This window comes from Chinchilla lanigera, unplaced genomic scaffold (genome assembly GCF_000276665.1).
Source record: "Chinchilla lanigera isolate Chin_1 unplaced genomic scaffold, ChiLan1.0 scaffold00066, whole genome shotgun sequence".
Taxonomy (NCBI): domain Eukaryota; kingdom Metazoa; phylum Chordata; class Mammalia; order Rodentia; family Chinchillidae; genus Chinchilla; species Chinchilla lanigera.
Genome location: NW_004955467.1, coordinates 10,614,695 through 10,642,587, shown reverse-complemented (window position 1 = coordinate 10,642,587; position 27,893 = coordinate 10,614,695). Strand labels below are relative to the sequence as shown.

The 27,893-nt window shown below is 36.6% G+C and overlaps 1 protein-coding gene across 2 annotated transcripts in view; it reads right to left on the bottom strand.

Moving 5' to 3' along the window:
• The window catches only part of Rabep1 (rabaptin, RAB GTPase binding effector protein 1), a 134,452-nt gene that overhangs the window by 105,535 nt on the left and 1,024 nt on the right, over window positions 1-27,893 (bottom strand). The gene's annotated exons all lie outside the window — the stretch shown is intronic.

Below are 27,893 nucleotides of genomic sequence, written 5' to 3'. Positions count from 1 at the left end.
AAAAAATTTAAAAATAAAAAAAATTTTAAAAATTAAAAAAAAAAGAAAAAAAAAAAGAATCAAAAGAAAAGCAAAACACATGTCACATGTTTGACACCACTGTTCTAGAGGGTTTACTGGGTACCATGGATATTGTGAGCTATCATTTTTATCTCTAATTCTCTTTTTTAAATCTCTAACTCTCGTATCCTTCTTTATTTTCTCCCAATTTAGCAGCCTGCTTTATCACCATACTTTTCGGCCCTCTCTGAACAATCCTAGATTCCTTCCCTGCTTATCTTTCTAAACTAGCGCAGAGCTTTCTAAGTAAGATGTACCACAGACTGTTGCCAGTCTAATAATGAGGTAAGGAATTTGTGCCAGAAGGTAAAAATCAATGAAGACAAAAAGCACACTGCTCAATTCAGCTGACAGTTTTCAATGAAGGAAGCAGTACTAGATTTACATTCTGGTGCACTTATCCCCTTACAGAACATTAAAAACAATCTGTGAACAGGTTACTTTCAGTAATCCTGTAATGCTAGAGTGGACAACTATCAGATCCATGGCTGCCCATCATCTTTTGAATAGTCTTTCTACATATAAAGAAATTTCCATTTTATAAGCTATAGTTTCCCAAAATATAATTCAAATATACCAATTTCCAATCTCCCTTGGAAACCAGAATACTGGCAGACGACCTAAGCTCTCTCTTCCAACCCGACATGTAACTTCAATTCAGAATTGACCAGTGTAAAGAAAAAAGATTCCATTCTCACTGTTAATTAGGTTTTCAACAGTGTCCTAGTTCCTAAATCAGAAATGGCATCAATGCAAGCAGGAATGGCAACAGTATTCAAATTGAGCTCCGTATGTCAACATCAGATGAAATAGTTTCTTATCAGATCACTTCTGTGGCAGCTTTTGGATGTTCTTAGAGGTTAGCCTAGAGCAATGATTCTCAAACTGTGGTTCTGAGACCTTAGCACCATCATCTGAAAGGAACTTCAGAGAAATGCAAATTCTCAGACCCTGTCCCAGACCTCTCTCAATCAGAAACTCTGGGGGTGAAGCCCAGTCAAATGCTTTACCAAGTCAAAAAGATGCATGTTAACCTTTGAAAACCAATGGTCTAGAATCAATCTTCCTTTCCCTCTCTGCCTCCCTCCCTTACCTTCTCAATGACTCAGTAAACCACCCAACAGCCTCTCAAAAATACCTTTTCTTCATAAGCTAGACAGAATAAACTGCTTTGTTTGCAACAGAGAACTCTGAGTGAAACATACACTACCATCATCCTCAGTACTATTCTTGTGAAGATTACCCATAGAGTGCTAAACATTAATTTGAAAAAAATCCACAAGGAATTAACATTATTTAGAAGAGAAGAAAAAACCTCCTACAATCAACCTGGTTTATTTGTTGCAGAATACTATGTGGTGGTGGGGAACACATACTATACTGACTTCTTTCTGAAGAGTACAGTATGGAAAGCTGCCTCCTATGACCCCACAACTAGCACCACCAAAGAAAAAGTTTATGACGGAGAAACTTGACCAACACTACCTCAGCAGAGGTAGTCAAGGTTAACATCAACAAAAACAAACCATGTTGATAGCATGTACCCTTAATATGACCTAAAAAAAAGCTTGTTTAATCTATATTCCTTCCCTCCCCAAAACTGCAACTCCAGTCTAATCATGAGAAAAACATTAGACGGATCCGAAGTGAGAAACACTGTACAAAATAGCTGGCCAGTATTTCTTAAACCTGACAAGATCATCAAAAACAAACCCAGAGAAACAGTCACAATCTAAAATGTTTAAGGAGACATGGCAACAAAAAGTAACACAGCACCTGCATAGGACCCAGGAATACAGAAAGCAAAACAGGTCAAAACAAAGGAAATTTTAATCAACTACAGACTTCAGTAAGGAATAATGCATCAATATTAATGTCTTTATTTTGATAAATGTACCAAACTAATATGTTATTAATAGGGGGCAGTGGTTATGCAGGATAAGAAAACTGTACTATCTTCTTTACTTTTCTAAAATAGTTGGTATCATCTTTTATGCTATTGTTTAAATGTTGAATGGAAAAAAATTAAATAAATAAATAGTAAAATAAATGTTGAATCGTCTTTAAATCTAAACAAATGAACACCATTACTAAAGCTGAAACAAGGAGTCTGGCGATGTTGACCACCTAGGAATGCAACTATCCCTGCTCCCCGCCCAAACCTCAGGACCACACTGCCAAAATAAGCCTTCAAACTTAAGGGAAATGAAAAATACTTAGCAGCATAGACTTTCCTTCCCATCTTTAATATTATATTCTATAATATCTGATCATATCTTGTAATAACCCTTAGTTTTGCCTGGAGTCAGTAAGAGAATAAAGCACATTTAAAAAGAAGAGCTTAGAGAGGAGCGCAGAGAGCAGGTTGAAAAGCCTTGCAAATGAGAAAACAAACCCCAATGACAACAAGGAGGACTGAGTCACAGGGAAATATAAATAATGACCACAGCTGAGTTAGAACAACTTAATATAAGGAAGGGCAAACTTATTTTGTGTGTGTGTGTTTTTGAGACAGAGTCTCGCTATGCAGTTCAGGCTGATCTTCAGCTCACTTTGTAGCCCAGGATAGCCTTGAACTCGCGACAATCCTCCTGCCTCACTCAGCCTCTGGAGTTCTGGGATTGCAGGCATGTGCCACCATGTCCAGCTGCAAACAAAATTATCTGAAAAGAAATTTTAATAGCACTGGGGAGTCAACACCTTACAGCTCAATACCAAAGCTAATGTCCATAATAATTCCTAAATTATCAAAAACAAAGAATGTGATTTTAAGGACATGTGATTTATTTCAAAAAACTGCTAAGAAAAATATATGCTATACTCTTAGCTTCCAGATTATGGTCTCTAAATACTATTGTCCCCAAAAAGGAATCAGGTGTTCTTGGCAAAATGACTACTCCACGTCTGGGCAAAAGATACGTAAGGTAAGTCCAGAACATCTTGTTGTCTATTATATATATATAGATTATATTATTTGTATAATATATGCATAATTTAATTATTATATGTATAATTTATTATAATATATGTACAAATTTTTAGTCAATATAATGAGGCTACGCTGAACAAAAATAAAATAGTTTGGTTATTAGTGTGAGAGGCTAACTCCCCTACCTCCATAGAAGTTATATTCACACCTTCTGCCAGTGATAAGAGAACCTTCTGACCCTTTCAGTGATATAAACAGCCCACTGTGGCATGTGTGCAATGGATTTGCTACTACTGCCCTATGTTCTGCAACCTTTACTACTTTAAATAAACAGCAAGACTTGAAAGTGATTTAAGTTTTGTCATTTCTAAGCTTGAGGGCTTAAGTCTAAATTAGCTAAAAACTAATGTATCCATATGATGTCATTTCTCTACCACTCCAGATAATGGAACATTATACATACATACATACACATACACACACAAACTTAAAAACTATTAATTTTAAAAAATGATACTAGGGCTATAGTTCAAGATAGAGTGCTTGTTTGGCAGGCACAAAGCCCTGGATAAAATCCCCAGTATCAAAAAAAAAAACGAATATATGTACTACACATATATTATTGTATATATACAACTATCTTTTGCATTACCATACAAAATAATAATTGGTTTAGACTACAATGGATTTCTACCATTTATAGGGAAAAAAGCCTACTGCAACATAATGTATCTCTGGAACCATGGAAGACTATACTGTAAAATAAGTTTCCCATGTACCACAGTCCTTTATTGTAACAGAAAATTTTAAATGAAGGCATAATTCTTCATCTCCCTAAAAAGGACACACTACACCTACAATTCTACACTATGGATTACTTGGCAGAAGGAAGTATATAATAAATAATAAAAACACAAGATCCATATTTTATAAGTCAAACTGCATATAGAAATATAAAGGTTATAAACAGAGAGGGATTAGAATTTTGATAAATAGCTATCCTGCCCTCCATTCATGTCGATGAAGATTAACAACATGTCTTCAGACAAGAAGGGAACATGAGAACCAGTAAGTAAAAATAAGTTTCAAGGACAGAATGCTAACATTAATACTTGGGAAGAGGGAAACCTCAAACTACAAAAAATGAAATGGGTAATAATATGAGTTAACAATTAAGTATTATCTATCAGGTATATTATGGGAAGCAGTGTAGCCCAATAATTGAAAAAATAGATTCTAGAATTAAATCAGGATTTGAATCCCAGCTCTAACACTTATAAACTAGTCCCTTTGCTCTACCTGTAAAAATGGGAACTAGTAATAGTACCACCCTCTAGAGTTGTAGTAAGGATTAAATAATCCATATATGGCTCTTCATACTATCAGGCAGTAATTTTATGCAATGGCTCAATATATTTTCAGAGCAAAGCATAAAGCAAGCACTATAATCCCTAGTTATGCCTGAAACGTGAGAGACTATGTAATATCTTTGCCTTACACAACTAGTGAGCAGAGCTGCTGGATTCAAACACTGATCTGCCTGTCTCCAAAGCCTAGTTGGATTTTCCTGTGATTAGAGGTGTTAATATATGAGAATAATACAGGAGGATTCATGTATCACATAAACAGGACTTACAAAGAGATATAATAACATCTCCCAGAAGTGTTCCTTTTTTTATGCAGTCACGTTGTTCACTTACATGTTGAAATACAGATTACTTAATTATAAATTATTTTCTTCTACAGTAAGGGCATTATGCCATTTAGGTATTTTTTTAAGTCTTATGTATAATTTTATATCAGAATGGTAAAGGAGCACTCTAAAGCATTTTAATGGTTCTCTATTGGGGATGATTTTGATCACCAAAGGGCATACAGAAATGTCTGGAAACATTTTTTTGTTTCACAACCAGGCACCTACTGGCACCTAGTGGGCAGATGCCAGAGATGCCACTGAACATCCTATAATGCACTGGTCAGCTCTCCATAATAAAGAATTATCTAGCCCAAAATGCCAACAGTGACAAAAATAAATAATCTATTACAAGCGGGGAGGGCTGCACACCTCTAATACATAGTGACAGATTAGAAGATAGGTAAAAAGTCTCTCTCAATCCTCAAATCCTGAAAATCAGCTAATCTACATCTACATCTATGGCTGAAGACATGGTAGCTCAGTGGAACAGCACTTGTCTAGCATGTACAAGGACCTCAGTTCAATCTTCAGTATCACCAAAACAAAAGAAAAAATTCAAAATAAGCAAATAAACCTACGTTTAATTCCTAAGCCTGTGACAGCTCTCTTAAATGCTCACTTAGCACTCGAGTAGGAATCTGCTTAGGTACTTTTCAATAGCCTCAACTTCCTAAATATGAGGTGTAATTTAAATGTTAAAGAAATACAGAGTAGACATAGTTCTGTTAAAACTACACAAATGCTGCATCTAAAATATTCATGGATGCTTTAGAGTCAAAACTTTTTAAATGTTATTTTTTTAATGGAAAAGACAGTCATAAAGAGAGAAATTTTATTTCTTAGCCCGGCATGGTGGCTGTTATCTTAGCACTTTGGGAGGCCGAGGCAAGGGGATCAAAAATTTGAGTCCATCCTGGGCAAATGCCAACAAAAACCAAAGAAATGCAAATCTAAACAATATTTTTGCTCACCAAAATTAGCAAAATTTTTTGTGGATTTCTCTTCCTGATTAAAGATATCACTACCCAGTAGAGATATGCTCACACACTACTGATGAGAGCAAAATCTGCTATAACCTTATAAGATGATGTACTAATCATATTTCTTATTTTCTATTATTTTATAATGCTTTGATATCTCAGCACTCTAGCTGATCAAGAGGACTGCTCCTCCCAGAGTCAGCTAATTCCTAGAACCAGAACAACTCACCCCATCCAATAGGGTGCACCGTCTATATGTAAACCAATCAATCAAAACCGCACATCCCCAACCACCTGCTTTTGTTAACTCTCACATCCAAGCAACTATTTCCTATGCCCCAATTACCTCAAGGCCAGTTAGCCAAACAGTAGAGACCACTCCTATAGCTCTGAGCCCACCAACTTTATTCAAACTATCCAATCCTAAATTTATTCAAAATTTCAATATACCCTGCTCTGCCCATTCTTTCCCATGAAAACCATAATAAAGACTCTAACATTATTATATATTATAAATAAAGACTTCTGCTTTCCTGTTATCTATCTTCTGCTTTCCCATCTGACCCTGTGTGCACGGCATGCCCCTTTCTCTTGGGATATGTAAGTAAAGAACTCTTCTTTCAAAGGCATTTGTCTCCTTACCACATCTGACTTAAACAAATCCAGGACACATTTTAAGAGAGATGTGGGAATCAACAACAAAAGCCTTGAAATTTCATATGGTCTTTTTTGTTTTGTTTTTCATTCAATATTTTCTGACTGTTAACAGGATTGTGGCTAGTGATCACAAAAAGAAACCTCTCTTAAAAATAATAAGGCACCATAAAAAAAAATCCAACAATTGCACGATGAAGCAAAGAAGAATAACATAAGATTGACTGGAATCAATGAAAAACCAGGATCAGGCACAAAGGACATTTTTTTAAAAAGCTGTGCATAGAAGTAATGGTAGAAACTTTCCAAGAATGAAAAAAGAATTTGATATAAAGTAAGTGAGGCTTATAGAACTGCAATTAGTCATGACCAAAATAAATGTACCCCAAGGCATATAATAATTGAGATCTCAGAAATTTGGCACAAGAACAGAATTTTAAAAACCATTACAGAAAAAAAGCAAATCACCTGTAAAGGAGAGCCCATCAGAATTACACCAGATTTTTCAATACAAACCCTTAAGTCAAAGAACACTTGAAGTGAAGTACTCCTAGTCCTAAAAGAAAGTAACTTCCAACCCAGATTAATGTCTCCTGCAAAAGTCTTTCAAAATTAATGGAGAAATAAGATACTTCCATGACAAAGAACAACTGAACAAATTCATGACCACCAAAAGAGCTCTACAATGTGTTCCAAAAGATATTAGAGGGAGACAGAACAATGTGCACAAATCCAAGAACACCAAAAGAAAGAAGCCACCAGACAAGGCAAGTAATTAAACAGAGAAAACAGACAAGGAACCAACAGCAGACAGTAATATGACAATGATAAGCCAATACATGTCAGTTATAACCATCAATGTAAATGGTCTCAATTCATCAATCAAAAGAACTAGACTGGCAGAATGGATCAAGAAACAATATCCAACAATATGCTGCATACAAGAAACAATTTAACTCAAAACATGGACTGAAAGTCAAACGATAGAAAATATTCAATGCAACAGGAACACCTGGAAAAAAGCAGGAGTAGCTATTCTATTTGCAGACAATGTGAATTTAAAGCCAAGATAGATGAAAAGAGACAAAGAAAGTCACTACATTCCTGCTACAGAAAAAATCCAAGAAGAAGAGATAACAATCATAAATATACATGTGGCAAATAAAGGAGCACCCAACTATATAAAACAAATATTAATGGACATGAAAAATCAAGTAATCACTAACACAATTCTAATGGGGGACCCTTATACCCCATTGTCACAAATAGACATATCAACTAGACAAACAAAAAATCAATGAAGAAATATCAGAACTGAACCAAATCTGTGAACAAATGGACTCAGCAGATGTCTACAGTGTTCTACCCTACAACATGGAGGATACACATTCTTCTCAGCTGTACATGGGATGTTCTCCAAAAGACACCAGATACAAGCCCATATAACATGTTAAGTAAATACAAAGAAATTCAAATTATCCCATGTGTATTATCTGACCACAGTGCAATGAAATCGGAAATCAACAGGAAAAGAAACCAGAAAAACTCCATATATACATGGAAATTAAGTAACACCCTACTGAACAACAAATGGGTTACAGATGAAATTTTAAAAATTAGTATCTATAATCAAATTTTTATGTATAACTAAATGAAAATACCAATACAACATACCAGAACTTATGGGATGCAATGAAAACAGTCCTAAGAAGGAAATACATACTCACATCAGGAAGACAGAACAAGCTCAAACAACTTAATGCTGAATCTCAAACTTCTAGAAGAAAAACAACGTCAAGCCCAAAGCTCATATGAGGGAAGGTCAGAGCAGAAATTAATGCAAGAGAGACTAAAAAAAACAAAGAATGAATCAAAGAGTTTGTTCTTTGAAAGATTAAATAAAATTGATAAACCCTTAGGCAACTTTATTACCAAAAAAGGGAAGAAAAGACTCATTCATGCAATTAGGAATGAAAAGAATGAAATCACAATGGACTCTGCAGAAATCCAGAAAATCATCAATATCTCCTTCCAGAACTTTTAATCTAGGTAAAACAGAAAACAGATGAAATGGACAGATCCCTAGATACATATGAACTACCAAAAGCTGAAGCAAGAAGATATAAAAATTCTAAAATAATCTAGCATCAGTCAATGAAATTGAAAATGTAATTTAAAACCTACCAACAAAAAAGTCCAGGTCCTGATGGATTCACAGCTGAATTCTACAAGAAATTTAGAGAGGATCTAATGCCATTAATCCTCAATCTCTTTTTTTTTTTTTTTGGTTTTTTTGTTTTTGTTTTTGTTTTTCTCCGGTACCGGGAACCAAACTCACGACTTTGCGCTTGCCAGGCAGGCGCTTTTTGCCGCTGAGCTAAATCCCCAGCCCCTCAATCTCTTTAATGAAATAGAAAAGGAAGCAGTACTCCCAAATTCATTCCTTGAAGCAAGCATTAACCTGATATCAAAACCAGAGGCATTGGTTTGCTTTGATATCTCAGCACTCTAGCTGATCAAGAGGACTGCTCCTCCCAGAGTCAACCAAACAAGAGAACTATAAGCCAATCTCCCTAATGAACATAGATGCAAAAGTCCTTAATAAGATACTGGCAAACACAACACAGCAAATCATTAAGAAGATTACACACCATGACCAAGTAGGATTCATTTCAGGGATGCAAGGATGGTTCAAATGTAATATACTGTATCAACAGAGCAAAGGACAAAAATCACATGATCATCTCAACAGATGCAAAAAAGCATCTGACAAAATCCAACACCCATTCATGATAAAAACCCTAAAAAAAAAATGGAATAGACAGTCTTTATCTCAATCTGATAAAAGTCATCTAGAGAAACCAACAGCTAACATCATACTAAATGGTTAAAAACTGAAAACTTTCACTCTAAAATCAGAAACAAGACAAGGATGTCCACTATCACCACTCCTTTTCAATATAGTTCAGGAAACAATGGCCAGACCAATTAGACATGGAAAAGAAAAGGAACAAACATAGGAAAGGAAGAAGCTAAAATATCATTATTTGCAGATGACACGATATTCTACATAGAAAATACCAAAAACTCCACCAAGACTCCTAGATTTAATAACCAGATTCAGTAGAGTAGCTGTATACAAAGCCAACACTCAAAAATCAATAGGGCTGGGGATGTAGCTCAGCAGCACAGTGCCTGCCAGGCAAACACGAGGCCCTGAGTTCGATTCCCACGACCAAAAAAAAAAAAAAAAAGAAAATCAATAGCATTCTTACAACAAACTCACTGAGAGAAATTAGGGAAACAATACCCTTCAGAATAGCATCAAAAAAGAAAAGAAAAGAAACACTAAGGAATCAATCTAACAGGATGTAAAAGATCTCTGCATTGAAAACTACTCTGAAAAAGATCAAAGACAATACCAGAAAATGGAAAGATATCCCTTGTTCTTGGGTAGGAAAAACCAACATAGTGCAAATGTGTCAAGGACCATTCTATGTAATTGTTGGGCAAAAATCATTTCATAATTTGTCATTAGGTCTCATCTGAGGCCTAGTTCCTCGCATGTGGGCCAGGTATATAGTATGTGGGAACATAATTCCATGTGTCTCTGGTCCCAGTTGAGGCCTCAATGGTCATGTGATGCTGTGATGCCTCAAGGCAATATTGCATCAACTAAAGATATCCTGGTTCCTTGAGAATCCAGTAGTAATAAAAATAGGGTTTCATTTTGGGGAAAGGACAAATATTTCTTAATCTGCCATCTCGCCCCACTATCCTCATGAACATAAATACCTTCATTAGCATAAGGTCACAGCCATTCTCTTAAGTGATCGGACAATCCCTCCGATTACTGTATAGATCCAATAAATAGTGACTAGCTTGGAGTGCCTTGGTCTCTGTCCAATCTGAGGCACTGACCTCCCAGCCCCACAGTCATGCATTGCTAAATTTGTCTTTCTTATTTCATCCTTTTGCTGTAGGCAGTTGGGGATCTTAGACAGGTCCCTGATAAAAGCAGCCATACTCCCAAAGTTGCTATAGAAATTTAATGTAATCCTAATCAAAATATCTTACAGAACTAGAGAAAACATTCCTAAAATTTATTTGGAACCAAAAGAGACCCAGAATAGCAAAAGTAATTCTGGGCAACAAAGGCAAGTTGGGGGGCATCACAATCCCTGACTTGAAACTATACTACAGAGCTACTGTGATAAAACCAGCATGGAACTGATTAATAAATAAATAAATAAACAAACAAACAAACCAGACCTAAAACTCAATTTTTGTTTTGTTTTGTATCAAGAAGATACAAAAACAACTCCAAACACACTCTGTAACTGGATCTTTGACAAAGGGGCCAAATGTATTCACTGGAAGGATAGCCTCTTTAAAAAATGGTTCTGGAAAAACTCATTTTCCACATGCTAAAGACTAAAATTAGTCCCCTGTCTATCACTATGCACTAAACTAAAATCAAAATGGAATGAAGATCTAAACATAAAAACAGAAACACTAAATCTTCTGGAAGATAAAACAGATAGAACTCTAGAAGACAGAGGTGTAGGCAAAGACTTTATGAACAAACCCAAATCACACAGGAATTATCACAAAGAATCAACAACTGGGATCTCATCTTATTAAAAAGCTTTTGCACAGCATAAGAAATCCCCAACACAGTAAAAAGACAATCCACAAGGTGGGAAAAAATTTATGCCAGCTGTTCTTCAGACAAAGGACTAATATCTAGAACACACGAACTGAAACAAAACAGACCTCCAAATTCTAAGACCCAGTTCAAAAATGAGCATCTGGCAGGGCATGGTGGCACATGCCTGTAATCCCAGCACTTGGGAGGCTGAGGAGGAAAGACTGTCAAGAGCTCGAGGCCAGCCTGGGCTACAAAATGAGTTCAAGACCAGCCTGAACTGCATGGTGAGACCCTGTCTCAGAAAGACCAAAAAATGAGCATCTGAGATGCACAGACATTTCTCAGATGAAGTACAAATAGCACATAAATATATGAAAAAATGTTCAACATCACTGGTCTTTCAAGAAATGCATATTACAACAATGCTGAGATTCCATTTCACTCCAGAAAGAATGGCTATTATCAAGAAAACAACTAGGGGATGGGAATATAGCTCAGGGGCACAGCACCTGCCTGGTAAGCACAAGGTTCTGAGCTCAATTGCTGGTACCAAAAAAAAAAAAAAAAGAAAAAAAAAAAGAAAACAACTAATAAATGCTAGTAGGGCTGTGGGGGAAAAGGAATACTTCCCCACTGTTGGTGGAAGTGTAGGCTGGTGCAACCACTGTGAAAATCAGTGTGAATACTGCTCAAAAACTAGGATTAGCAGTCCTGTTTGACCCAGCTATTCCCCTTCTGGGTATCTTCCTGGAAGAATTAAAAGCATCACATCACAGTGATATATAGGCTCCTATGTTCATAACAGCACAGTTTGTAACTGCTAAATCTTGGAAGCACTCTAAACGCATATCAACCAATGAATGGATAAAAGAGATGTGTTTTTTTTTAATGGAGTATTACTCAGCCATAAAGAAAGATAAAATTGAGACATTCATAGTGAAATGGATGGACCCTGAAACCATAATATTAAATGAAATAACTGACACATGTGTAAATATCGCATTACCTCTCTGGTGTGAAAAACTGAAAATGTAAACAGAACAAAAATGTACAACAGATATTGTGAAATAGAAAGACATCTTTCAAAAGAAGGGAATTGGGAGAGGGTAGAAAGGAAGGAAAATATGAGAAAAGGATAAATGAAAACCAAGCTTTGTCAATAGGCAGAAGGGGGTTTCAAAGGAGGAGATGGATCTGGGGGAAAAAAGAGGAATCAAGATATATCATGTACAGCCCAGGCGTAGTGGTACATGCCTGTAATCCCAGCACTTGTGAGGCTGAGGCAAGAGGATCATTGTGAATTCAAGACCAGCCTGGGCTACAGAGTGAGCGCAAAGCCAGCCTGAACTGCATAGCGAGACCCTGTTTCAAAAAGACAAACATTAATTAATTAATTAAAAAATCAGTAAATAAATAAAAATTTTAAATATATAGATTCCATTCATCGGAATACTATTAACTGTGGTTGTTTTGTCTTGTTTTGTCATTGTCTTGTATGTTTGAGACAGGGTTTCACTATGTTGTCCAGGCTGGCCTCAAACTCATGGCAATCCTTCTGCCTCAGTTTCTTGAGTTCTGGGATTAAAGGCATGTACCACCATGCCCAACGAATGTAAGCTAAGTTTAGAATCTCTGCATTGTTCATTCTGTTGAACACCTGGCTCTATAAACTGTTAAGTATCATTAAAAATAAATTTTTTTCTTTCTATAGTATTAAGGATTGAACTCAGCACCTCAAGTGCTCTACCACTGAGCTACATCTCAGCCTCCACCCCCTTTTTTCCTAATTTAGAGACAAGATCTTATTAAACTGTCTATTCTGGCCTCAAACTTGCACCTGAGAAAAAGCTGTGTACCACCCCACACCTAGTTTAAAAGAACATTTATTATTTAATAATACATCATTTATACAATTTAAGCCAATGGAAAACAGGCTATTCTAATGCATTATTAAAAACATTATCATGCCTGTCTACACTATCTGAGTTGTTTGCAATGGGCAATATAAATTGTATTTAACATTATAAAATAACTATTTGCAGAAAAAAATAAGTGCAAGATGTAGGCAACCAGCCAAGCAGGGTAGTATATGCCTATAATAACAACATTCAGGAGGTTCAGGCCAGCCTGGGATCCACCATAAGTTGAAAGCTAATTTGTACTACAAGCAAAATCCTGTCTCAAGAAATTTATCATCTATCTCTTACTTTGCTCTTTTATTTATTTATACTTTGAGTTTCTCATAAAACAAACTACGCAATATTTAAGTTTCTGTATTTGATTTATTTCATTTAACACTGTTGTCTCCACTACTCTCAAGAAATTTGTACAAAAATTTTCAAAGGTATAGAAATCCTAACAATTCTCACAGAAACAATTTAGGAATTAAAATGGTATTGAAAATAAACTGGCCACCTGCCACTTTTTGAAAAATTTAAACACAAAAAGAAAAGTATGAGTGATGCCTGATTTTTTTTTTTTTTTTTTTGAGAAAGGGTCTTCCTATGTAGTTCAGGTTGGTGTGGATTCACTATGTAGCCCAGGCTGGCCTTGAACTCAAGGCAATTCTTCTCCTGCCTCAGACACTCGAGTACTGGGATTACAGGCATGCACCACCATGCCCAGCTTGCCTAATTGATTTTGAGATAGAGTAGCTCTTTCAAAGTGTCAAAGCATTGCTAATAAGTTTGTTTAAATGATTTCCTTCTGTGTGAAAATTATCCAAAAAGCTAAATTAAGGACAGGACTGAAATTACAGCTTAGTGGTAAAGTACTTGCCTAACGTATTTAAAACTTGGCTTCAATCCCCAGGGCCACGGGTGTGTATGAGGGGTCAGTACCTATTAAAGTTTTTATAAATTAATCGGAAAATGGAGCCAGGCATGATGGCGCATGCCTGTAATCTCAGCACTCAGGAGACTGAGGCAAGAGGATCCTTGCGAGTTCAAGGCCAGCCTGGGCTACAAAGTGAGCTCAAAGCCAGCCTGAACTGTATAGCGAGACCCTGTCTCAAAAAGACAAAAAAAAGAGTGGGAGAAAACCAATAAATATACCACTAATGGTAGAAATGTAAACTAGAACTAGCTTTCTAAAAAGAAAACTTTGCCTGTATATATCGAAATGCTATACTTTTGAACCACAACATTCTAGGAATTAGAAATGAAACAAAAGATTAATGCTGAAGGATGTCTCCTATAAAATTATTAGAAGAATTTACAAATAATCAAAATAGAAACTTTGGCTTTGTTTCAATTTTGTCCATTTTTTAATGATGTAAGAATTTACTCAACTGAAACTGACCTGAGAAACAGAACATAAAATGAAAATACTCATGGGAACCTGGATTCTAAGCAAGCTACTATATTTTCATTTCCTCAATTATGAAATTGGGATAACACTACCATTAAAGAATTGGATTAGGTAATCTAATACATTTAATATATTAATTTGCTTTAATTGTAAAGACATCTATAAATATACATTCTCAGACCAGCCTGGTGGCACACACCCATAATCTCAGCTAATAGGGAGGACTACAAATTTGAGGCCACCCTGGGCAATTTAGTGAGACCCTGTCTCAAAAAATAAAAAGGGAGGCTGGGCGTGGTGGCACACGCCTGCAATCCCAGCACTCGCGAGGCTGACACAGGAGGATCATTGCAAGTTTGAGGTCAGCCTCGGCTACAAAGTGAGTTCCACACCAGCCTGAACTGCATAGTGAGACCCTGTCTCAAAAAGACCAAAAAACAAAAACAACAACAACAAACCCACATAAAATAAAAAGGGAGGCAGTACAGTGGTGAAACACTCCTAGGTTCAATCCCTAGCACTTTAAAAAAAAAAAAAAAAAAAGACATACACTGTCTAATCAACTAAATGAGACCTTCCCTGGGGATTGTTCACTCCAGTCAAGTGCTCTGACTCCAGTCTCTCAATTAGCCAAGTCTTTTTGACAAGACGACCACAGTGGGCAGACTTAATGTGCTCATTCTGAACTGCATCTAAAGGAATAAATACCTAAGAATAGCCAAGGAAATTCTAGAAAATGAATAACTGAGAGTCACTGGCTCTTAAAAATATTAAGCAGCAGAAAGGAACAGTAATTATAACTATGTAGTTTAACAAATCAACTGAACAAAATACTGTAGAGTGTAGAGATGAATTCTATTCCTGAAAATTTAGTATGTAATAAATGTTTGCATTTTAAAATCAATGAAAAATAATAAATTAATCACTGCTGCAAAACAAAAACTGGATAGTCATTTAAAAATAGTAAAAACTACATTTTTATCTCATTCCTTATATCAAAATGAAATTCCAAAGTGATCAAATATTTAAAAGTAAATACAGCCGGGAGTGGTGGCGCACACCTGTAATCCCAGCACTTGGGAGGCTGAGGCAGGAGGATTGTTGTGAGTTCGAGACCAGCCTGGGCTACAAAGTGAGCTCAAGGCCAGCATGAACTGCATAGCAAGACCCTGTCTCAAAGATAAAAAAAAAAAAGTAAATACAAAAAGACAAAGATAACAGAGAAAAACACAAAACAACCAAGGGTAGGGGAATGGGAAAAAAAGAATCAAGTAATACCATGTGCAGGTACAAATTCTCTATGATGAATGTGGTCATTATATATATCTAAAATGTACCAATAAAATCTGATTGAAGAAAAAAATGCAAAATATAAGCCTAAATTCCCTAAAGGAAAAAAGTAAGTCACATAAAAATTAATATACTTCCATATGCTAAAACATCTCAAAGCTAAAAAACTAGGACATTTAGCTATACCTACTACACACATGACAATGATCAGCTTCCCCATATGCAACAAATTTATTAATTTAAGGGACTATATATAAGCCCTGTTATGTCCTAGTGGTAAGCCTGTTAATTATTAAACCTATTTGAAAGAGCATTTGGTAGTAGCAGTTACCATTTCTTTTTCTTTTTTTTCTTTTGGAGATAGGGTCTCGCTATGCAGTTCAGGCTGGCCTTGAGCTCACTCTGTAGCCCAGCTGGTCTCGAACTCGCAACAATCCTCCTGCCTCGGCCTCACAAATGCTGGGATTACAGGCACGCGCCACCACACCTGATACAGTTGCCATTTTTTGTTGTTGTTGCTGTTTTCTGGTACCAGGAATCAAACTCAAAACCTTGCGCTTGCCAGGCAGACGCTGTGCCACTGAGCTAAATCCCCAGCTCCGCAGCTGCCATTTTAAATGTGCACATTCTTGTTTGTTGATCCTCCTACCTCAGCCTCCAGAGCTGGGATTAGAGGCGTGTGCCACCATGCTCAGTTTACCTCCACTTTTTTATTTTGTTTTGTTTTCAACTGCACACATTCTTTACCTCAGTAGTTATATTCATGGAATTTGCCTCACAGTGTGTCATGCAGTTTCATTATTATGATATAAATATTCGCCAATAAATAGGTTTTTAAAATTTTACATCTTTAACAAAAGTGAAAGATTTATTTCAAAGATAATGACAGAGTGCCGGGTATGGTGGCGCACGCCTGTAATCCCAGCACTCAGGAACCTGAGGCAGGAGAATCATCACGAGTTCAAGACCAGCCTGGGCTACAAAGTGAGCTCAAGGCCGGCCTGAACTGCATAGCGAGACCCTGTCTCAAAGACCAAAAATAAAAAAATAAAAAATAAAAAAATAATGACAGAGGCGTGTGCCTATAGTTCCAGCACTCAGGAAGCAGGGGTGGGAGAATCATTTGAGCCCCATAGTTCAAGACCAGTCTGGACAATACAGCAAGAACTTGTCTCAAGGAAGGAAGAAAGGAAGGGAGGTAGGGAGGAAATAATCTATCAAAAACAAAGTTAAAAGGAAGCTGAGGTAGGCATGGTGGCACACACCTGTAATCCCAGCACTCAGGAGGCTGAGGCAGGGAAGATCACTGTGAGTTCAAGCCCAGCCTGGGCTACAAAGTGAATTCAATGCCAGCCTGAACTGCATGATGAAACCATGTCTCAAAAAGAAAGAGAAAGAGAAAGAGAAAAAGAAAAAGAAAAAGAGAAAGAGAAAGGAAAAGGAAAAGGAAAAGGAAAAGAAAGAAGGAAAAGGAAGCTGAAGAACATCATATGTAGCATGATTTTATTTTTAAGGTCACCAGAATATATGTTTCGTTTTGCAATTTAAAAATGTACACAAAGCCATTAGTGTTTTTCTCTGAGGGGTAAGTCCATCAGCTTGTAAGTGGGCTTTCTTTCATATTACACATTTATAAGTTGTTTTCTCAGTAGTATTATTTTGATGCAAAAAAATTTTTAAAATTTAAAACACAGCATGACAGAACAGACAAATACATCAATGGAATAGAATAGAGAGCCCAGAAACACAGTAAATCTGCACAAATAGAGTCAACTGGTCTTTAGCAAAGAAGCAAAAGCAATAGAATGGAGAAAAAATAGACTTTCCAACAAATAGTGGCAGAAGATCAACTGTACATCTACATGCAAAAAAATGAACCCAGACACAGACCTTATGTTCTTTACAAAAATAAGCTCAAAACAGATCACACACCTAAATTCTTCATGACTGCAGGGCACGGTGGTGCACACCTGTAATCCCAGCACTTGGGAGGCTGAGGTAGGAAGATCATCGCGGGTTCTGGGCCAACCTGGGATACTATAAGCAAGTTTCAAGGCCAATCTGCACTACATAGCGAGGCCCTGTCTCAAAAAAAAAAAAAAGAAAAGAAAAGAAAAAAGAAAAAAAAACTCAATTAAAAAAAAAATGCTTTATGGGTAACTTTTTGTTTGTTGTTATTTTGTTTTGCAGTGTTGGGGACTGAACCCAGGGCTTTCTTTCCCTAAGTGGCTAAAGTGCCCAAGCTGGACTCGAACTTGCTATACTCCTATTTCATTCTCCTAAAGTGCTAGGATTACAGGCATTTGCTACCACATCCCACAATGACTTTTTAGATACAACACCAAAGGCATACTCCATAAAAGAAGTAATTGCTAAATTGGACTTCATTAAAATTCAAAACCTCTGCTACATCACAGACACTGTCAAGAATGAGAAAACAAGGCACAGATATTGAGTAAAAGAATTTGCAAATGATATATTTAAGAACACATTATTATCCAGAATATAAAAAGAACATTTAAAATTCAAAACAGGAAAATGAATACCCCAGTGAAAAAATGGGCAAAAGATCTTAATAGAAACCTCACCAAAGAAGAGTCACAAATGGCAAGTACATATATGAAAAGAGGTTTAATATCATATGTCATAAGGGAACTGCTATTTTTATTATGAATACAAGGGAAAGTTAGCCTACATTAAAGAAAGTTAAGGATCCTGATCAAAGAGAATGTTTTTACTGTTCTTTGCACAAGTCACATAGGTTCTACAAAGCCTTTTCACCAGTTTTTGGCCCACAACTTTTAAGAAGAGCAGTACAAAACTATATGGTTAGCTTAGCTCAGGAGGCCATATAAAATGGTGAAGGTAACACAACCTCATGGGAAGAAATGCCAATATGGAAAAAAATCTCTTTAATCTTTGAAAATCTTTTGTGTAGAAGGCCAGAAGAAAAGGCTTATTTGTTCAAAAGGGCAGAATCAAGGAGAAGAGTAATTTGGGCCCAACAAAATTAATACAGCTACCACAAAAAGTGAAAAAGTTCTAAAGAGACTAGATTTCCATCTGCAAAGAACAGAAGCAGAATAAATGCAGAGACAGTTCTAAACTGACAATGTCCTTTTATCACTTTCTATAGTGCCCACTAGGTTCACAGAAAAATGAAACCAGTAGTTTCAGAAAGATCCTGTTCTTGGGTAGCTGAGAAAGCTGAGAAAGTAAGATCTAGATGAGGCAGGGCAGCACTTTACACACAGACAATAATGTAGCAGGAGTTTACATAAAGTTGGTATCAACTAGGGATTAAATGGCAAGAAAAAAGTTTGTCTTGATTTTTGGCAACCTTAAAGGAATAACAACCCTCATCATGGTTGTTCCCCCAATCTACTAAATTTCCCACAATACAAACCTGACCATGTCCTGTACTTTTATTAGTCTACGAGCCTCTCTCACCCCAGGTTTCATGAGAAAATTAAGTCTTAATGCCCGGGGCATGTAATATATATGTCATGAATTAACACCTCTCCTGCACTTCTAGAATGGTAATGGTTATATCATCTTTAGGACAACTGGGAAAATAGCCAAATCATTTTCTATGTTCTTTAGTTAAGATAATCTTGGAGGAACCCATCTAGTCTGCCTTCTTTATAACACATACTGAACTCATATACATTTGAATAAAGAGTAAAAGCTACATATAATTTTTTAAAACTAACATAAAATTGCATATATTTATCATGTACAATATGATGTTCTAAGTATATATTTTATAGACACACACACATATGTAAACTGAGACAAATAAACATATATAATCAACAAATATATCCATGGCGGCACATGCCTGTAATCCCAGTACTCAGGAGGTTGAGGCAGGAGGATCACTCTGAGTTTAAGGCCAGCCTGGGCTACATGGTTCAAGGCCAGTCTGGACTACAGAGCGAGACACTCTCTCAAAAAGAAAAAAAAAGCATCACCTCACAGTTGCTATTTTCCTGTAAAGAATACTCAACACACACTCTCTTGGCACTTTTCAAGAATACAATTATAGTCATCATGCCATACAATAGGTCTCTTAAAATTATTCCTATCTTATGCCTTTGACCAGCACCTTCCCAACTTCTCCTCCCAATAATCTCACCCTCTGGTAACAATTCTACTCTCCCTTCTATAAAGTCAACTTCTTTAGATTCCACATGAGTGACATCACATAGTATTTGGCTTATTTTACTTAACATACTGCCCTCCGGGTCCATCTATACTGCTGCAAATGAGAGGACTGACTTCTTTTTTAAGGCTCAATAATATTCCATTGAGTACATTTTCTTAATCCATTCATTCATCAATGAACAACTGAATTGATTCTATATCTTGGCTACTGTGACTAATGATGCAATAAACAAGGGGGTGCAGATACCTCCTCAACATGCTGATTTCATTTCCTTTGGATAGATACCTAGGGGGATTACCGAATTATACAGTACTGCTTTTTTTAATTTTCTGAGGAACTCCATATTACAGTCCATAATGGCTGTATTAATTTACATACCCAGGGCTGGGGATATAGCTAGAGGCACAAGCACCTGCCTGGCAAGCACAAGCTCCTGAGTTCGATTCCTGGTACCAAAAAAAAAAAAAAATTTATGTCCTCACCAACCATGTACAAGGATTTCTTCTTCCACACCAGAACCTGGAAATTTTTGTCTTTTTGATAATTTGTCATTCTAACTGGAGTGAAATGTTAGCTCACTGTGGTTCTAATTTCCATTTCCCTGATGATTAGTGATATTACACATTTTTTCATATATCTATTTGTATGTCTTGAGAAATGACTATTTAAATATTTTGCCCACTTTTAAATTATTTTGCTACTGAGTTCCTTATACATTTTGATTATTAACCCTTTATCAAAATGTATTGCACCCTAGGGGCTGGGGATTTAGCTCAGCGGCAAAGCGCCTGCCTGGCAAGCGCAAGGTCGTGAGTTCGGTTCCCCGTACCAGAGAAAAACCAAAAAAAAAAAAAAAATGTATTGCATCCTGATATGTTTTCCTATTCTGTAGAATATCTCTTCATTTTGTTGACTGTTCCTTTCACTATGCAAAAGCTTTTGAGTCTGACATAATCTCACTTGTCTATTCTTGCTTTTGTTGTCTGTGTTCTTGAGGTCATATCCAAAACCAAAATCACTTTCCTGGGGGGCTGGGGATTTAGCTCAGTGGCACAGCACCTGCCTGGCAAGTGCAAGGTCACGAGTTTGATTCCCAATACTGGAAAAAAAAACAAAAACAAAACAAAACAAAAAAACAAAAAATTACTTTCCCAATGGGGATATTTCCCCCTATTCTTGTTTAAAATAATTTCACAGTTTCAAGCCTTACATTTAAGTAAGTCCACTTTGGCTTTTATAGATGGTAAGAGTCAAACAAGGGTCTAATTTCATCCTTCTGCATATAGATATCCAGTTTTCCCAACACTGTTTATTAAAGACACTGTCCATTTCTTGTTACATGTTCTTTGCACTTTTCTTAAGAGTCACTTGGGTGATGGGGCTGGGGATTCAGCTCAGCGGCACAGAGCCTGCCTGGCAAGCGCGATGTCATGAGTTCGATTCCCGGTACCGGAAAAAAGGAAAACAAAAAACAAAACAAGAATCACTTGGGTGAGCCAGACCTGTATTCCCAGCACTTAGGAGGACTGTTGGGAATTCGAGACCAGCCTGTGCTACAAAGTGAGCTCAAGGCCAGCCTGAACTGTATAGCAAGATTCTGTCTCAAAAAGATACCGTGCCCCCCCCCCAAAAAAAATCATTTGGGTGTAAATACATAGATTTATTTCTGGACTTCTTATTCTGCTCCCCTTTGCTCTGTGTGTTTTTATGCCACTACCATGTTGTTTTGGTTACTATAGTTTTTAGTATATTTACTTTTTATTAGTATACATTTGCAGCACATGATTACACTCATCATAGAGTACATGTATATAACACATTTTAATTATTCTCCTTCTCTTCCTATCCCTCCCACCTCCCTGAATCTCTTGATCTCTCCATTTAAGAAAGATCTATTTCCCATTATCTTTTATTTTACTCTTGATTAATAATTTGGGTTTCTCATATAAGAGACACTACATGATATTTAAGCCCATATGTCTGATTTATTTCACTTAACATTATGGTCTCAAAGTGCATCAATTTTCCTATAAATGACTCAATTTTGTCTTTCTTTATGGCAGAAATACTCCATTGTGAATAAATACCACATTTTCTTTATCCATTCCTCTACTGATCCACATAAAAGCTGCTCCAAGATTCAGCTATTATGAACGGTGCTGCTAGAAATATGGATATGAAATATGGACATTTTAACAATATTAATTCTTCTAATCCATAAACATGGAATATCATTCCATTTAAATGTACCTTTTCATCAATGCTTCATAATTTTTAGTTGTGAGATCTTTCACCTCCCTTGGTTAAATTTATTTCTAAATAATTGTTTTCTACAGCTACTATAAATGGGATTATTATCTTTTTCAGATAGTCAGCTGTTAATATACAGAAATGCTACTGTTAAGGTTTGTATCTAGATGTCCCCCCAAAGCCTCATATAGTCATGGAAGTCGTGGTCCAATGCAGGGACTATGGGTGTGAGTGCTATATCTGCCCTGGGGCGGGTAGCCTGCATACAATAAAAGGGAAGGAAAGAGTCTTGCTATTTCTGCTCCTCCCCTTTTGCTCTTGCTGCTTTTGCTGTCTTCTACTGCCATGAACTGTCACCCTTCTGCCATGCCACCTTGTCTTGGAGCTGGCTGATCATGGATTGACACTTTCACAAACTGTGAGCTGAATAAACCTTTCCCTCTTTTAATTTGGGCATTGGGTATTTTGTCTCAGCAATGAGAGAAAAGTAATCAACACAGTTACTGAGTTTTATATATTGATTTTGTGCCCTCCAACTTTACTAGATGCATTTATTCAAACATTTTGTTGCATGGAGTCTCTACAATTTCCTAAATATAAGAATAATGTTAGGCTGGGGTTATGGTACAAGCACTTGCCTGGCAAGCATGAGATCCATGAGTTCAATACCCAGTACCAAAAAAAAAAAAAAAAAATAACGTCACCAGGCATGGTAGTACACACACGTAATCCTAGCACTCTGTAGATTGAGGCAGGAAGATTGCAAGTTTGAAGCCAACCTGCGCAATTAACATCTCTCAAAATAAAAATAATTTTTTTAAAAAATAAAAATAATTTAAAAGGGCTGTGGCTATAGCTCGGTGCAAATGTCCTGGATTCAATGTCCAATACCATAAGAAAAAATCTATCATTTGCAAATGGGGATAGTTTAACTTTTTTCTTTCCAATTTAGAAACCACCTCTTCATCCTGCCTACTTGCTCTGAGTAGGGTTTTCACACTATGTTGAATGGAAGTGGTAAAAGTGAGAAAAAGCTTTCAACTTTTCCCCATTCGGTATACTAGCTGTGGTTTTATCATACCTGGTTTATACTGTGTTGACGTATGCTCCTTGTATACCTAATCTGTTTAGAGTTTTTATCATGAATGGATGCTGAATTTTGTCGAATGCTTTTTCTGTATCTAGTGAAATGATTATATGACTTTTGTCCTTCATTCTGTAGATACGATCACTTTCATTGATTTGCGTATGTACAACCATTTTGAAACCCTGGGATTACTATCATGGTGAATGATCATTTTAAAATTTGATCTTAAATGTGATTTGCTAATATTCTATTGAGGATGTTTACATGTATCTTTATCAGAGATAATGTCCTATGGTTTGTTGTTTCTTATATCCTTGCTAGTTCAGGTATGAGGGCAATGCTGGCATTATACATTTGAGTATGGAAGGATGCCCTCATCAATTTTTTTAAGAGTTTAAAAAAACTGTGTTAGTTCTTCTTTTAAGTGTAGAATTTCACAGTGAAGCCATCAGATTATGAACTTTTATGGGAGACTTTTTATTACTGATTCAAATCTTATTGGACAGTTCAAGTTTTCTATTTCTTCATGACTGAATCTTGATGGGTTGCATATGTGCAGGACTTTATCCATTTCTTTTCATCTGCCAAAAATTCTGCACAACTCTCAAGGCTCTATTCAAGTATCACTTTCTCCAATGCAAAATAAGACGCAAAGGGGATGAAGTGGAAAGAGGACCCTATGTTACCTAACTTTGAGTGGCATGTCTCTGCTGAGTGGCATGTCTCTGCTGACAATATCCAAAATATTGTCAATAGGGAAGCACTTTAACATTATTGTAACTGTATCTTTTCACTTGACTTTCTTTCAACAAATACCTATTGTTCACATTTATTCTATGATAGCATTATGCTGGAGGTACCACTATCAGTCAAAATGCCCTTTCTCCATGGTGTTTGTATTCATTAAGAGATGAGCATTTCATTTTGCTACAATAACTCCCATAAATGGGTCAAATGCCTCAATTACAGGCATGGCAGTATTGTATACCTCTCATAGTGACTTGGGTTAAAAACCTTTGGAATTATTTGACTCCTCTCTCTTGCATCCCACATCCAGTGCATCAGCAAACCCTACCGGCCATTCTCCTGAACATGCTCCTTTAAGGTATTTCCAAAAATTGATCCCTCTGTCTGTAACACTCTTCCTCCAGATATCCTTATATCCCTTATCTCAAAGATTTCCACAAATGTCATTTTCTTAAGAAGGCTACCCTGACCACCTTATTTAAAATCAGCCCTACCCCTTTCCTTTATCTTGTTCTACTTTTCCCTGTGTCACTTATAGACTAACAAGCCACCTCATTTGCTTGTTTCTTGTTAAGGATCTTTTTTCTCCCACATTAAGGCAGATTTGTTATCTTTTTGCAAACTGACATATTCTGACTAACTAGAATCGCACCTTGCAAGTGGTACACACTTGTGCTAGCAAAGTAAATAAGTATCTGTATACCTGTCGGTGGGGTCGTCTAATTAATGACTAAATGACACATTACCTAGGAACTGGGGCTGGATTTTTGTATTTCCTACAGCCTACCTGGCATAGTCTAGGCACCCAAGTGTTTGTTAAATGAGGAATATCACTTTTTTTTTTAAATCTATCAGAAGACACAAGTGTAAAACAACTGACATCATGTAGAACTTGTATGATTATACAGGATATCTGCCCTTTTATATTGTTGCCAAGTATGTAAATTGGTATCTTTTTTTTCTTTCTTTTTTTTTTTTTTTTTTTTGGTACTGGGAATCAAACTCAGGACACTGCACTTACCAGGCAGGCGCTTGTGCTGCTGAGCTTTATCCATGGCTCAAATTGGTACAAATTTTGAAGGTAAGCTAGCAATAGCTGTAAAATTTAAATCATTCAGCACTCATATTCTTTAATTCATAAGTATTACAGAAGTAAAAGCAAAAGCACTGGAAAAATATGTACAAGGACATCCCCTATAGTACTGCTTATAAAATGAAAAAATTGAAAGCAGTCTACTTGTACACCAAGAGAGAAACAGGCAAATAAATCATGTGTGATACCTGCATGTAGTAAAATAGTCTGTAACAAGAATGTAGCAGATTTGTAATACTGACATGGACAGTGGTCCATAGGACCTAGTAAATAGACCACACAGCCCTGACATCAGATGACCTGTATTTGAATCTTGGCTCCCCTACTTCACTACTTGTGTAACTCCAGGCACGTTTCTTTAACTTTTCTGTGCTTCAGTTTCCTCATCAATCAACAGCAGTAATATCACTGATGTTAAAATGTCCTAAGATGTTGTTTGCAATGCTTACAACACATTACATGGGCATATAATCATTTACAAGTATGTAATGACAGATAACATTTGTTTTTTTTTTTTTTTTTTTTTTTTTGGTTTTTTGGTTTTTCTCCGTACCGGGAACCGAACTCACGACCTTGCGCTTGCCAGGCAGGCGCTTTGCCGCTGAGCTAAATCCCCAGCCCCTAACATTTGTTAAGTGACAGACAAGTTGCAGACCTATGTATACAAATCATGTCTATTTCAGGGGTAAAAGGTATTATCTACATAACTGCAGAAAAAAGGACAGAAAACAGAGGTTACCTCTGGGAAATGGAAGAAAATATACTTCTACTCAATATACAAATTTTCTCTCATACGTAAGAGCATAGAAGTTATATGTACTAATCGGGTACCATGTGATGTTCTATTCTGATATATTTGATACATTGTGAAATACTTAAATTTACCTATCTCATCATTTACCACTTCTTTATGATGAAAATATTCAAAATCATATATAAATGTGTATATATACATATATGTGTGTGTGTACACATATAAAATTTTATGTGGTACTAGCAATTGAACCCAGGCCTTTCCACTGAGCTACATCCCCAGCCCTTTTTTTTTCTTTTGAGACACAAAGTTGCTAAACTGCCCAGGTTCAGCTCAAAGTTGCACTCTTCCTGCATCAGCCCTCCACAGTGCTGGAATTACAGGTGTGCACCCAATTTAAAAATATATATTTTTTAATGGAGGAATTATAAAGGATGGCATGTAAATTAAAAAGTAATAAAATTACAGCAAATACTGCTAAGATAGAGTTTAAGTTAAATTAAAATAAAATGTGAAGATTTCTACAGTATCTTTGAATTCTCAAAAAGATCAACTGAAATTGATTTTAAATTATTATGATTCTAAATGAATAAAGTAAGTCTGCTACATTCTTGTTACAGACTATTCTACCACATGCATCACCCAATAACCAAAACTTTTTCAAGAATTTGCAAAGTAAGTAACCAAAGAGAACTTCTAAAAATGACATTTCAAGCCGGGCATGGTGGTGCAAGCCTGGAATTCCAGCACTCAGGGAGGCTGATGCAGGAGGATCATTTTGAGTTCAAGACCAGCCTGAGCTACAAAGTGAGCTCACGGCCAGCCTGAACTGCATAGCAAGACCCTGTCTCAAAAAGACAAAATAGAAAAAAAAAAAAAAAAGAAAGAAAAGAAAGAAAGAAATTCCAGTATGCTTAAAACTAAAGTGGTCAACAGGAGCTCAAAGAGAAACATTAATTCTCCCACAGGAGGAGCTGACACCCAATGCAAAGCACTCAAACAAATTCTCTCCCTTTCATGATCAGTAGCTGTGGTTGCCCATTTACTACATTAACTTAAAATAAATATTGTAATCTAAATCTCATTCTATAGTCACAAGATTTGAAAAATAGGAAATAAACCTGCACTAAGGACAGAAACAATACAAGATTTCCCAAACCTAATGTTTTCCTACCCTCTTTCAAGTGCTTAGTCACTTCTGCCTATTTACAAGGAAGACCATTTCACATCTTGAAAGAGGGAGGGAAGTTGGATTCCAGACTCCTGTCACCTGAGCTGCCCTATGTTTCCATGCAACTCCAGAGAAGACAGCAGCCAGTAGGCAAACCTACCACCTCGGATCAGAACCAGAAGTCACTTAATTTTCTCTGCTGCCTCTGTCTGCAGTAACATAGAAGGTTTGTGAACAGCAAAGTTTATTTTTTCCTGACACCAAATTCAAAAGGTGAGTTAAAATGTAGCCTGAAAACATCTGTTTCCTCTGAGAGCCCACCAGAAATACCTCCCTTTTCTACAGTAATAGAAACAAACTGATTCTCAAAACAGTTCAACACGCTGGGCATCTCCCCTTAAGCAACTAACAAAACCCCAAACTAGATGCTAACAGGCTTTGCAGCACACTTCTCACAGAGCTGCAGGAGCCTTACAATCTGATAACATTGTTTCCAGATCCCCAGAGGTAAGAACAAACAAGTTTTCAAAAAAAAACGTTATTTCAAGAGATTACCTCACCAAAAGCAAGTTTTTAAGGACTTTCTGTGAGGTTTCAAGGTCCTATCCCAACATTGTACTCACACTTAAAGATGCTAAGCACAAAAACCTAACTACATAAATATACCTGAAAGAACTCCCTCAAGTAGATACAGCAGGACCTTGCCAAAAACAAAGCACATTTTTTTCCAAACATAACTCCAGGTAGTAAGTTCTAGAACAATGTGGTCCATCTCTGAAACAGAGCTTAGGCCAGTTTCCAGAAAGTCATGAAGGGCTCGGACAACCTATTTAAGACTATTTAGGACAAGACTTTTTCCTTCCAAGAATATAAATGCTATTAAAAACACAGTTGGGAGCCGGGCGTGGTGGTGCACGCCTGTAATCCCAGCACTTCGGGAGGCTGAGGCAGGAGGATTGTTGCCAGTTTGAGGCCAGCCTGGGCTACAAAGTGAGCTCAAGGCCAGCCTGAACTGCATAGCGAGACCCTGTCTCAAAAAGACAAAGACAAAAAA